Source organism: Athalia rosae, chromosome 1 (assembly GCF_917208135.1).
Source record: "Athalia rosae chromosome 1, iyAthRosa1.1, whole genome shotgun sequence".
In the NCBI taxonomy this organism is placed as follows: Eukaryota; Metazoa; Arthropoda; class Insecta; order Hymenoptera; family Athaliidae; genus Athalia; species Athalia rosae.
In genome coordinates this window covers 30,727,952-30,742,452 of record NC_064026.1, presented here as the reverse complement: position 1 = coordinate 30,742,452, position 14,501 = coordinate 30,727,952, and the positions used below count along the sequence as shown (strand labels likewise).

At 39.0% G+C, this 14,501-nt stretch overlaps 1 protein-coding gene and 1 long non-coding RNA gene across 12 annotated transcripts in view; one reads left to right on the top strand and one right to left on the bottom strand.

Annotated features, from left to right (window-relative positions):
* LOC105684176 (growth factor receptor-bound protein 14-like) overlaps positions 1-14,501 on the bottom strand; it is a 174,866-nt gene that overhangs the window by 114,902 nt on the left and 45,463 nt on the right. The gene's annotated exons all lie outside the window — the stretch shown is intronic.
* LOC125499763 lies at positions 6,109-13,413 on the top strand. Its single transcript, XR_007276746.1, has 2 exons — positions 6,109-6,972; positions 13,284-13,413. It is a non-coding gene; the product is annotated as an uncharacterized LOC125499763 (long non-coding RNA).

Below are 14,501 nucleotides of genomic sequence, written 5' to 3'. Positions count from 1 at the left end.
GTAAAATTAATGTTTCAAGGTATTCGCATAGGTGGGCGTGTTGTCGAAAATGATGATGGTGAGAAAAAGAAGAGGGGGCCAGAAAGACTTTTTATTTTTTCCTCTTTATTTCGAATCATCACACGTAGCCTTTTAAACGAAATCAATTCTCGAATTAGCATCAATTGTTTTATTCCAAGAAACCCGTTCAGCCTCTTCTCAGATTATAGTAGTTATGATATCTATACTTACATGCTGTGTACACATACTTGACCACCGCCAATTAACGCTTGCCTAGGGTATCACGTGACACACAGGTCATTTTTTTAACGAACACACAATGCGTTGAGAGCCAGAAAGAAAAATGGAGGAGATTAAAATAAGAGCAAAAAAGAAAGAAAAAAATGGTTTTATCTAATAATTAGTTCATTTATAATACTCGTAACTCGATAAACCCCCGTGCAGCATGTAATATATGTGTGAGGTGGAAAACAAAGAAAAAAAAACAAAAAAAAAATTAATAGCCGACCACCAAAGAGAAAAAATAATTAACAGGTACATATATATTCAACGAAGAGACGAGAGAGCCGAAAAAAAAAAAGAAGAAGTGGAAGAAAAAGAGCGTAGATAAAAATCTACTTATTCTATACGTTCGCCGGTGACGACAAGGATATTATTAGTGAATAAGATAGCTGTGCCCATAGCACTAAATCGTTAGTGAATGAAGTCGACGTAGCAACAGAGCCAAGAGCAGCAGCGACTTCGGACGTATTCAAGGTGTCTGGAGTGCAGTTGCATAATCGTTGCTACCCCGCTAATATTAGACTCCTCTATCTCTCCCCCTCCCGATGGGTATACGTATATAGTGAATACATACTAATCCGAATGCCTCGCGATTGGATGCTTCGAATTCTAAAAATACGATTAAAAAGCACATAAAAAGAACCCCCGCTGCAAACGATCGTAATTTTTTTATTTTGCTCAAATTTACAAATACCGACTCCGAACGCGAAAAAATTTATCGAAGAACTCGAGTGAGGCATAATTTTCTTCCTTTGCACACGGTGAAAGAATGCGTCGCGATTTTCAACTTCACGGACTTTCGGAATCGAATCGAAGAATTCTTATTGTTACTTTGTGAAAATCAAAAAACAGAAAAGAAGATAGTTGCGCAATCATTTGACTCGTTTAATTTAGTTTCCCGTTGTAGAAAAAAAAAGGGCCGCCTTTTTGTTTTCGTTTTTATCTCTCCTCCCCAACGCATGTGAGCACATGCTAATGATGGCGACCGAATCCCGGGGACCGCGTAGTTTTTGCCCGAAAATCGTGAGAAAATTCTTATAATATACACGTATGAATACATTGACGAATATAATTCAACTATATGTGCCACACGTATGTGTATAATTGTATGTACAGTTAATATGTACTTGTTGGGTGCAGAAGAGGCGCATGAGATATAAGAGGGTCGTAAAAACGTCCAATTGCGTAAGCAACAATATAAAGAAATGACTGTTTCCCCTCCATCCCTTTTTTTTTCTTTCCTCTTTCTTCTCCTTTTTCGTCATATCTATATACCACACTAAATATATCCCCCATGGACCGCAAATGGCCGTATACGCCGCAAACGACAAAAATGACTCGGTTAAAAAGATGCGGATGGGATCGGAGAAACAGCAACGGCAAAAGCACTTCGTTTCGTCTGACATTTACGTCTAACAAATCCCTACGAAAAAATAAAAAGAAGAAAAAGAAAAAAAAAAAAAAAAAAATACGGTCAACGCGAGAAGTTCCGTGACATCGTTGTACGATATAACGCAGTCGTAAAAGCGATGATAATAAAAAAAAATTCAGAGAAAAAAATGTGATAAAAGTTATTCAGATGCCACCGAACGGGCGACATCTCTAACCGATCACTCTCGGTGTCGGGCGTTGAATAAGAAAGAAAAATGGGGCAGCTCGATGTCCGTTTTAATGCAAAAAAAAAAAAAAAAAAGAGAAGAAACAAAAATTTGACGTGTGACGATATAATCGAATATAATTAATTTCCCTTAATTATTATACTTGCGAATGAGAATAGAGATTCAGGATTTTATTTTGGGGAGTCAAAAACGTTGATAATTTGAGAACTGTTTAGCGAACATGGTACGACATAGAATGCCGGTAACCTACGCGTTTGTTCCGTTATTTTATGGATTTCGATTACTGCAGCGGCAGCACATTTGATGCTATTTTCGCATAAAACGACCGTGCGCACCGTTATATCCTCACATTTGTTATACCACACCGTGTAGGTACGTGTCCGTATGTAGCGCATATGTACGTGAACTATATATATATATATATATATAACATACATAGCGCGTCAATAAATGAACGGAACTGATACCGAACAAAGGATAATCAGTGAAAAATGTTCGCTTCCTGTTATATATACCTATACGGTATACGTATACGTACGAATATATCTGTGCACACTCACGCATGGAATATATCATATAAATCCCCAGCGTAGCTCGAGCTCATAAAACTGGTGCGTAAAAATATATTTATTACGCTATCTCGACGTTTTTAATTTATCCCAACCCATCCTATATCCTACAGATGTATATGTGTACCACATGACGTATAAATAATACATCGCGATCGTTGCACCCGATTTCGCGATTTCGACATGCAAATTATATAGAATACAATAATCGGAGACCCGACGGTATAAACGAGAGTATGGACATATGAAATTTCTACTCAGATCTAAGAGGAGAAAAAAAAATGTAAATTAATAAATTTCAGCGAACGAATTAAACACGCTTCGAGGGAGTTACGCAAGTATAAAATAGCAAAAGTATATGTAAAAAAAAAAGAAAAAAAGGAAGAAAAGACGATGAGGGGAAAACGATCAAATAAGACGAATGAATAAATGAAGAGCGAAATGGAGAAGACAAACAGAAGAAGTATAAGAAAATAAATAAATAAATAAATAAACGCGATAATCAGAGAAACAATGGGTGATTAACATTCGGTCGTCACGGTCCGTTGCAGGGGCACTCGTATAGTTATTGTCCGTTTATATAGGTAGCTGTAGCGTAGGTATACGTATACAATATACGTAGAGTTGTGTATATGGATATAATACACCCGCAGCCGGGTATTGTTAACCCAGCTAAACCGATGGAAGCGTGCTTTGGTTGCGTAACCGAGCCTGTAGTCTAAACTCAATAGACGAAACTGCATTAACGAATCAGCGATCGTCATTATTCCATTACGCAATAATCCCCACCCACCCCCCCCTTTATTCTATCCCCCCGCGACTCGACCACCTCCTTTTCATTACCCGACGATCGCGCGACCGTTGATTCCAGAAATTTTGATAAACGTCCGTTCGATCGATCATCCCCCCCGCGGATATCCGAGGTCAAAAAACTACACGAGATGCTCCCGACAGACTCATTTTTCTTGAACAAAAAAAAAAAAAAGGATTCTCTCCGAATAAAAAGGCAACATTCAATTTCACAACAACCGAATCGCCATCTCTTGATCTCATTCTCTTCACTTTCGCAATAAAACATTTTTCAAGCAGCGTCCCGACTTTTCACCCCTTCTGCATTTTTTCTCGATTCTTTTTTTTTTCAGATATCTCATCCCCAAAGAGAAATCTGTGTGACTCGGAAGAAACGAACCAGAGAAACTGAGAAATGAAAGGTTGGATAAAAATCAATGAAAAAAAAATGAATAGAAAATAGAAGATAATGATAATGAAAGAATTGAGTGATTATCGCGCATAACAGAGGACGCGCCCACGTCTCGCATAACGAATACACGTATATCATGTAGGGGTATACGTATACACCTATATGTATAATAAGACACACGGCGTTTGTGGAAGTATGGAGTGAACTCGCGGAATAATTGCGAGAAGTGAACGCAGTGCGCAAAGCGAATGTAGATAAATGTGTGTGAGCGCGCGCGTGTTTGTACGAGTAACTATATTTTCTGCACACATACGGATAAACACGTATGTGCACACAAGTGTACAAGAATACGCGACTAATTGTGAACTGACAATGAGTCGGAGAGCCGAGAGTTGAGAGCGGAGTGAAGTGAAGTAAAGTGAAGTGAAGTGAAGTGGCTTGCATGGTTCGGAGTAATTTGCATGACGGAATGATTAATCTTCGATCACGGGCAAACGGACATACCGACATCGTGTAAATACACGTGTGTAATGTAACCGCGTGCGTACGTATACGCGGGGCGTTACCTCCGCACGTTCGTTTTTAACGGGCTTATTTTATTTTTTTCATTTTTGTTTTTCTTTTTTCATTTTTTTTTTCTTTCTTTCAAACTACCTTTCTATTTTTACGTTTTTCAAACACTTTTTTTTCTTTCTTTATTCTTTTCTATTTTTCCCTCCTCAGCTCGGCAACCATCGCCGCGAACGTGATTCGCGAGAACAACCATCCGCTAATAGTATAATACTCGTTATTGCCTGACAGGTATTAGAAATTGGATACATACGTATTTTTTTTTTTAAATAACGACGTATTGTGCGTATGTACATAGCACATGCTATATCCCTGCACACACGCGTTATGTACACATACGCGATACTCATTAAAAATCATGACGAGTGACCGCGACGCGGTGGCAAGCCACATACTCGCGCGCACATACAGTAGGTGTGTATAGGCGATATAATGTACCCATTATTGTACCCGGTATATACCCGATATAGGTTACACACATATTGTGTGTACATAATACGGCGCGGCGCATGAATCATTTTTGCTAAACTGCGACTCCGTTTCCTCAAACGCTAATACATGACGATAGAAAATTTGTCCGCCGAAAGAATGGTGAATTTTTCGAAATTTCCTTGAATTTTTCGCTCGTCTCGAGGAAGATTCGTCATCGAATTTTTTCAGATTTTTTTGAACGCGCCGTTTCCGTAGAGAATGAAAAAAAAAAAACAAAAAAAAAAAAAAACTTTTTCTTTTGTGGCAGACGGAAAAATATATTTAAACGCAGTTTGGTCTGGTGATCGCGATAATTCGTTCCCATGCACAAAAATTGTCGTGCACGGATCTCCGGGTTTTTAGGCGCTGCGAAAATTGCGGTCAGTGAGAATGATAAAATATACGTATACCGTAGCTCTACGTGAAGTATACGTTACGTGGGTATATTATTCGAATAATACGGTAACGGGTGGTGCCAATTGCCGTCAATATCATTTAGCACCTGTAGCGGAGAATTGAAATGAAGACTGAGGCTAGCCAAGTGGTTGGTTTTTTCCATCTATCTTTTTTTTTTTCTTTTCTTTCTTTCTTTCTTCATCGTTAAACAATAATAAATTTTTCTCAGACAATGAGCATGTGAGCCAAGGATTTTGTCGGCAAAAAAATCGGATCAGATCGGATCAGATTCGATCTCGTCAGGATCAACGACCTTTGCGAATATCATTATGCTAGAAAAGTTCTGCATGTACTGTATACGTTGCGCGAAACTTTATGATATGTATGAAGAATTTCAACGCGGTCATCGTCGAAATCGTAAGTCGAAGTATCCTCACTCACCCGTCTCCAGCCTCCCGTTATTTCGCAAATTTCTTTTTGTCCCAATTCCAAATAAGTACGGGATCGAAACTTTCACTCGACAATTACAATATGAGGCACATGCGTTTGTGTGCGAAAATTACGTGAAATCGCCGACGTACGTACACCTATCGCACACCGTGCGGTATACAATTTTATCCACGGACTAGGTGAAGTTCAATTATGTTAGGTAAGGTTAGGAGAGGTACCTGTACAAAGTTTTTTTCCATAGTTACCGATCAGACGATTAACGAACCTATCGCGCCGGAATTGCGAGAAACGAGTTATTTTGTTTTTTTCATTATTTTCGTTCCTGGGGGCGATCGATTCGCACCTGCGTGCGACCCTGTAAAACATTTTTTTTTTTCAACTTTTTTTTCAAACTATTTTACAATTTCGCTTTTCGGTGTCCTGGCGAAATCGCCTCACCCGTATTATATATAATTACCGCGACATCGCCCTCGTTCGCGGACAGCCGTGCCTTATTTTCGCACAATTTTATTATGTTCGTAAAATAAAAATTCTAATAAAGAATCCGCGGTGGGATGAGGTGCGGTTGCCAACTTGTACTATGTATAATATATCTGTGTGTGTGTGTGTGCGTGTGTGTGCACGTATAATACGTTGTGTACGAAGTCGCGCGCACGTTGTATGTACACGAAACACGGTTTAATGATTTAGTAGAGCGACGACCTCTGACCCTGCAACAGGCGTCGGCGTCGACCCGACTAGCAACAGGACTCTGCTGTAACCAGTGGGTCCCTGGATCCGGCCTCGGTTCTCGAATTGTAATCCGTTTTTTTTTTTTTCTCTCTCCACCTTTTTTTTCATTCATTTCTTTTTTTCTCTCGGCTGTAATTCATCTCGAGTCCGTATCACGATCGATTCGAGAATCGTTGTTAGCTAGCGTTGTAAAGAATTGATGAAACACGAGAAGCGACGCAACTCTGAAAACCATGAGATATAACTTTCAGGCGTCCGGGGATGGCGAGCTCCGAGAAAATTGGGGATTTTTCCGTCATTTTTCGAAGGACGTTATGCCGAATGGGAGGACCGAAATTCACCGCGAACGCGATAGACTTCTGTAATTACGATGATCGATTTGAATATTTTCAGGTGGCTCGTAATACCCGTTAACAAGGATCGTCGAAGGGGTTAAAAAATTTTCAGATTTTACCGGTAACGCACATGATGAATATGGAGTCGGAGCAAACTTGGCGTGAAATTGCGTTAGGCGTTCAGATTCCCCGGAGTGTGAAGAGCGTCGACCAAGGTGATTGAGCAACGTCGAGCGAATGGAAGCGAAGAGGAGAAGAGAGGAGACGAGGAGAGGAAAACTCTCCCGACGCCAAGGAGACTCCCCAGGGATAACTTCGTTACAGGGGTACAACCCGGATTGAGTCAGGTTAGGTATTCCCTTTTCATCCCCCCGTTTATAATGGCGGGGGTTAAAACTCTAACAATAAACTGAAATTGCGGATAATGTAGATCGAGAAAAAAAGAGGAGAATAAAAAAAGTATCCGAGTAAGAGAAAAATCAAATTAAGTTTTTGAAAATTTTTCACTTTTCCTGCCCGACTCCGACTTGAAAATATCAGGGAACGCGGCGAAGGGCGGTCCGCATAATTATACAGGAATATTATATTATACGCAGGAGGTTGAAAATTGAGTCGGGGGTTGACTAACTAGGTAGGCGTGTGTAGAAAATATAAATATACCAGTTACACGGGAATACCAAGCGGCGTAGGGTGAGTTAGGCAATATGGGTCGATTTTAACTGGGGGCATTTTAAAGGTAGTTTGATTTCTATCTAAATAATACATTAATTATTCACTTCCCGTTTCTCGACTATACGTACAGAGGCAGCGAAACCCCCTGTACAAACGTGGCTATTTTCTTTCATCTTCACAAACGAACTTTCTGCAGCAAAATTCTGACTCCCTACCCCCGATGAATTAGGATAATGTAACGGAGTGGAGAAGTACCGGAGGGATGTTATGTTACTTGTATTTGAATTATAAGGAAAAACAGAAGCAGAAAAACGGAGAAACAAAATGATAAATCAACGAATAAGATAAAACGAAGAATGGGGTAAAATGGAGGGTGTATACGATGCGAGTAGGTATAAGCTCTCTTTGTTTCTCGTGAAAATAGTGTGCAAGAAATTCTCTGTTCCGTATATAACTATTCAGCAGTTAAATGTATAGCGAATGGAAACTTAAACTTGGTCAGACTTGGCCCGACTCAAATCTTCGGTGTAAAGTAAAAGTTTTCTTTGAAAAGTTTCTTTTTCCCTTAATGCTCGAACAAACCGTCTTTCGTTTTCACATTTTCTTTATTTCGAACGACCGAACCGACCCGACTTTTTGATGATAAAACTAAAAATTCAAGCGCGATCTCGTCCTCACGCTCGCGTAGCTCCATAATTTTTTCATCTTTTTCTTCTTCTTATCTGTATTTTTTTTTCTTTTCTTCATTTAATTTTCCTACTTTACACGTCGTACATAATAAAATATATTAATACAACGCGATCTATACAGCTACAGTTTCAAGTTACTCGCGAGTTGAAATTATACACGCTCGAGTTTCTTTTTCATTTCAATTTTAATTTTTCTTTTTTCTCTACTTTTTTCACCGTTACGTTCCCTTCCTTCCCCTCCGGTCATCGTCTCATCAGCGAACTACCAAGATACCTACATGTAATTTTTTTTTATTAGGTAATTCCATCTCTACGCTATAACGCAAATTTTTAAAGAGTTTCAACTTTTTGGGCATAGAATTGTTATTTTTTCTATTTTGTTTAGATAGCGCCGAGTGGTTGACGATTGGTTGAGGGTAGAATACTTTTTTTCATAAATTATCTCAAATTTTCAACTCGTATCTAAGAAATCTGATGAATGAAAAAAAAAAATAATCATGAAATATGGCAGAAAAAAAAGTGTATATATCTATCAACTCGATTATTCATGTGAAAACGTATGTAACAGACGATGTTGTGTCTATTGTATACGTGCGAATAGGTATGTGTAGCTGCAAAGCCTATATAAAAGGACTTTCACTTTATTACCAGGGAAACGAGAAAGATTCCAATTACATTATCTTACAAAGTGCGTTACGCTATGCCCACGCAATTTCCCTTTTTCACGTTTTTACGTTTTCCTCGCCCTATCCGATATTTTTTTTTTCTTTTCTATATCTTTTTTTTCCATTCATTCGTATTTCCTTTTATTTTCGCGGGCCTCCCTCCCTTCGTTTTTACCGGTTCACGAGTCGCTTACGCCGGGATTTCTAGTTTGAAATATTATATCAGAGCTTTCTTCTTCCGTCCATCACCCTTCCTCGTTCAATCCGAAACTGGAAATTGATAGAAGCTGCTGTATACCCGCGAGCACACGCGCTCCACGCCGCGAAAAAGAAATTTAAACAATCCAAACGAAATATCGGTTCAAAAAAAAAAAAAAAAACGAAATGTTTCAATTTTAACTGCGAATGTGAACGTGGCTGATTAAATATCTCATGTACAGATTGTAAAAAAAATTGTGAAAATAAATGAAGAAAAAGTAATAATTACGATACGATTAGACGATATGGTTAATAAGTATCTACATTATAAATCGCGATACGATAGTCGACCGATTATCGAGGCACGTGGCGATTTTACGGACTCCCATATATGTATAGAGCAACATCCAGAGATTTCGCGATTAAAATTTCAAATTATTTAATATGCTAATGAAGTAACGTACGATGACCAATAAGCTGCGAGATAAAATTATGTACCATAACTACCGTGTAGTCGCGGATGGAGGTACAGGTATACAAAAAAAAAAAAAAAAAAGATACAGAAATAGACGCACCTATATATACATATGTAACCGTCCTCACCCTGCAGGTATATCACACATCCCATGTAATCTACATACATACATTTTATACAATATCTACAGATATAACGCGACGCTGTTCACTGGGTATAAATTAATTAATCTAATACTCTTATATGCAAATCATGCAAAAGATACTTACGTACTATAAATATATTCTAGGTAAATATGGTACATGAATTTTTACACACGTACAAAACTCATACGTGCGAATAATTTCAAAATCATGACAACGTTCGTATTTTTAGACGCGGGAAATTAAATCGAAAGAAAGTTGTTTCTTTTTTTCCTCTTCCTCCAAATCCAACATTTGTTAACGGTGAATTTTACAAACTATATTTAAAGTTCACCTACTATGGAGCGCAGCGCTGGCAAATTTTTGTTGGTCCTGTTTTTTATATCTCATCGCGTGAATCTGCTAGGGTAACAGAAACGCGGAACAAAATTAATTGTAAATGTAACACCTGTGCGTGTACGAGGTACTAAATAATCGAGGTTTTAACGGCGTCGGTGGTTTTCGGATAAAAGTTCGGTACAACAATGACAATTCCGTAGACAATGGGCAACCCGAAGAACGGTATCCGGTACCTAAAAACGGGTTGAGAGTAGATCGCGTTAATTGCGTACGGGTAATTAGCGTGAGCCACGGTACACCCCGCGGCCGGAGATCCTTTACGGATCAGAGTGTAAAATTAAAGGAGATGCGCGTACGGGTATTACATATACCTGGACTATAATTTGAGTTAAATTTTCACTTCGCAAAATTTGCTTTTCACCGCATTATCGCTGCCGTACGGCGATGAATCGGACGAAAAACCGACCGGTTTCTCCCAGCCAAGGGAGTGAAAAAAATGATATCACGCCCTGGCTTCTGTATCTCGGCGTTTAGCACTAATCACAAGAAGACACATAATATAGCGAAGCGCGAGTGGAGGGAAGTTCAACGCCGTGAAACTCCGACGACGAGGAGGTAGGGGAGTACGCCATGAGAGGTCACGGGGTCAGACAATCCACCGCGGCTATCTTTTTTCTCTCTCCTTTTTCTTGTTATTTTTTCTTATTTCTTTGCGCGTCGTACAAGGTACATAATATACATACATACACATATATACCTGCTACGTATAAGATATAATACGAGGGTCGACGGGTAGTGGCGAGGGAGTATAGGGGGTGGAGAACGCGAGCTGCTTCCACGTGCACGAAAACAAGTTTGACCCAAAAATTTGGTACCCGTGATATGAAAGGTGGGGAAGTACGAGTATGAGAACGAGGAGGAGGAGGAGAGAAATGCACTTTGGGTTTTTCCGGCGTTTTCACGTGTATTATATACCGGAGACGGCGATGTGGGGTTTATCATTCGTATATGGGCTATGGCAAAAGAAGCGAAGTTGGAAAGGAAAGAAATAAAGTTGATCATTATTTCGGAAGGAATAATTGATCGGATTAGAGCTTTTCTCATTCGAATCTGGAAGATACGTACCCCTTAGTTCATTTTTTTGCTTTGAAAAAAAATCTGAGATTCCATATGTGTTGAGGGATTTTTAATATCTGCAGGGAAGAACGAAAGCCAAAGGTATTTCACATTAGCTATATCTATTGTATAAGGTATTCCACGTCGAACGACACTGGTTTTTGGGGTTCTCCATGGTAATCTTACGTATTTTGATCTCAGGGATCCGAATCCCCAAGTGAGAATAATTTATCTATGAAGTTGATCGAGCTATCGCCCATTCTTCGATTTTCAGAACAGAAAAATTGAGATATCTCGATGGGAAAAATTCGTAGCTCAATTTGCTCAACGGATTCGTGTTTCTGAGGTCAAAATACGTAAGAAAAGTGCCCTGCAATCGATTTTAAAAATACTTCATTTTTGACCCAAAAATCGAAAAAATCCAAAGGGGTACCCCTTGGAATTTTTTCGATTTTGGGGTCAAAAATCGATATTTTTTTTATTCGGGTTTTATATGCTATTCTTATGTATTTTGATCTCAGGAATCCGAATCCACAGGTAAAATTGATCTACCTATAAAATTGAACGAGTTATCGCCAATTTATCGATCCAAAAAGTGGAAAATCAAGGATATCTCGATGGGAAAAAATCGTAGCTCAATTTAATTAACGTATTCGTGTTCGACGCGCAACATACATAGGACAAGTGTCCTAAAATTAGTTTTGCAACCACTTTACATTTTCCCCCAAAAAAATGCGAAGCCTATAATTAGTTTTTTTTCAAAATTTAGGTGATAGATTTTTATATAATAATTTTGCAGATTTTTCAACACCTCAAAAAACACAAAACACAGTAATATGTATGTATTTCATTATTTCATTCCAGCGAAATAAATTGTGAAGATCACATAAGTTTATATAGTATACATATTTTTCAATATTCAGTACATGGAATGAAAATATTTCCGAGATTATAGATCACAACGGCATAATGAATGAGGTGGTAAATAAGAGGCGGAAAAAAAGAAAGGAATACCTCTGCTTTCGTCACGCGGAAAATTCGGTATCGACGGAGGACGTGCCGTGAATTTATTTCACGCCCAAATCAAAAGAAGAAAAATGCGGGAGAAAAGAAAAAGAATCGAGGAAAAGGAAAATGAGGAAAAAAGTAAGAAAAATCCCCGGGGGTTAAATGCGGTTTGATTTTCATCTCTGATCAATCCAGAGGGGTGGTCGGACCGCAAGATAAAAAAGAAGGAAAATAAACGAAAAAGGGAGAAAAAGATAAAAATTGCAAACATTCCGAGCGAATAAATTTGATATCTCGCACGAATAGGTATGTTTTTTTATTTTTTTTTTTCTCTCTCTCATATTTTTCAACTTTCCAGCGAATTCATTTCCGCGTTTTCCCTCGAGTGACTGCGGTGTGAGTGAGGAGAAAAAAAAAAAAAAAGGAAATAATCATCACGGGTATTTCATAAAGATGGACTATGCTCGGATGTCTACGTAGACCGTACGCGCAGGTATGCGTATAATTTCAACGTTTACGCTGCATTGACAGAAAAAGAAAGTGAAAGGAAAAAAGAAATCGATCATTGTTAGTGAAAATTTGCATAATAAGTGATTAGAGTTTCTTTTTCTAAAATATCGTTGTACATTCCCGTGCAGAGAATCGCGTTATTTTGCATATTTGCATATCTAGGGGTTAAAACGTGCAGTGGGTATATTGCGCATTATACAAGAAGGGCAACCGATGCGAATGTTTTCAAAGTATTCGCATGGATTTCTACAGCAGCTTCTACTTCTGGTTCTGGTGTTGCTGCAACTGCAGCAACACAACCCTTTTATTAGACATCTGTGGACTGTGGCGGACGCCACGGGGGTTAGGGTAGCGAATATATATATGTCTATAAAAATACGTATACCATTCACCCCGCTGCGGCACAATTGCATTTGCAATATATCGTTTATTGTACGTACGCAACCATTGTGTGTTAGTAATTGTATACAGGTAGGTATATAGGTATACATATATATGTATTTAGGTATATGAATGCAGTTACATCATACGTGCGCACGTAGTTGGTACGTGTCCCATTGTCAAAAGTTCACCTATAGAAGGAATGACGAGAGGCTAAGGGGGAGAGGAGTTATAACACAATGGACAATTTGCAGTGAGCGCAAATTGTGCAGTAGATAAAAAAAAACAAAAAAAAACATACACACACACATACAACAACAACAAAAATTAAGAAACTACGTACAAATATTATCTGGAAAATGTGGGAAAAAAAAAAAATCAAAATTGATTCGCCGCGCAGTTTTAAAATTCGATAATTTTTCTCATTGAGAAAAAAGTTCGCAGCTTTTTCTTCTCTTTCAGCTGATGAAAAAAGTGCAGAAATCCACAGAGGGCACCCGCGTGACGGAGAGGAATAAAAAAGAAGATCGAAGAGCGAAACTGGGGAAGAAGTGTTTTTCCCCAAACCACGAAAACAACTCGAGAAGGGAGGGAAAAAAAAGACGGAAAGAAGAAGCTGGGTGCGAGAAACCTGATCGATATAGTTTCGAATCAGTGATTAGACTTCTTTTTACCGATATACATAGCGTTATCGTCCGATTTACGAAAAAGGAAAAGGAAGAAAAATTGGAAGATGAAGAAACAAAAGATTTTCGTCGAAAATATTGAATAACTGCAGTAAGCACCTGTACACATACGCGAGTCGGTGTTATTTTTCATGCATTGAAATTTTCGTCCAAACTCAGCAGTCGTATGTGAGAAGAGAAAAGTTTGGAACAACTTTTCGGAGTGAAATTTCCATACACGTATACGTACGCGCGAGGTGGTTAAGGTAGCTAGCGTAAGTTGATATTCCGCGTCAGCTTCTTTTTCTTCATAGAAAACTTTTCAACCTTTCTATATCGTGCAATAAAAACTTTTCGGTTTGAAACCCGAGCGCGTTTACAACAGTTTCCGTGATTATTATACACACTGCAATTTATTAAAACGGCACGGCTCGCGCCAGCTCAATCCAGTCGATACCGAAAGTCGAACGCATCGAGAAAATCCAGTCCAGAAATCAAAGCGGAGAATTAATTGTGCCGCGATTTAACGTAACGCTGATCGAAAACTTTTCGATATTTTCTGTATTGTCCTCTGAAATCTCGATCCTGGGAAAGCCCGGACGGGTTCACGTATATACGATACGTATACATATTTCAGGTAGAACTTATCCAAAACGTGGCTCGAAAAATCCTTTGATCCTTCGGAGGGCGGCGGATAAAAAGCAGAGCCGCATCGCCAGCTGACACGTGCCAGACGACACTGATGATCGAAGCGTGTGCGAGCCGAATAACAATCGCAATTGTGAAGATTTAATGCTGTACCAGCAGCTGCTCGATACCTCACAGTATGCGAGGGACATACCCTGCACGGGGTGCACCTAGAGGACCACCTTTAAAAATCACGCCGCAAAAATTGCGGGCGTAGGACGATCCCGGAGAGGATCGTCCGTACGAAAGTATTGAAATCCGTAGGGGGGAATTTTTCTGAAATTTTCTCATCCGCGCACCGTTGGAATTTTCGAGAAAATTCTCAGGA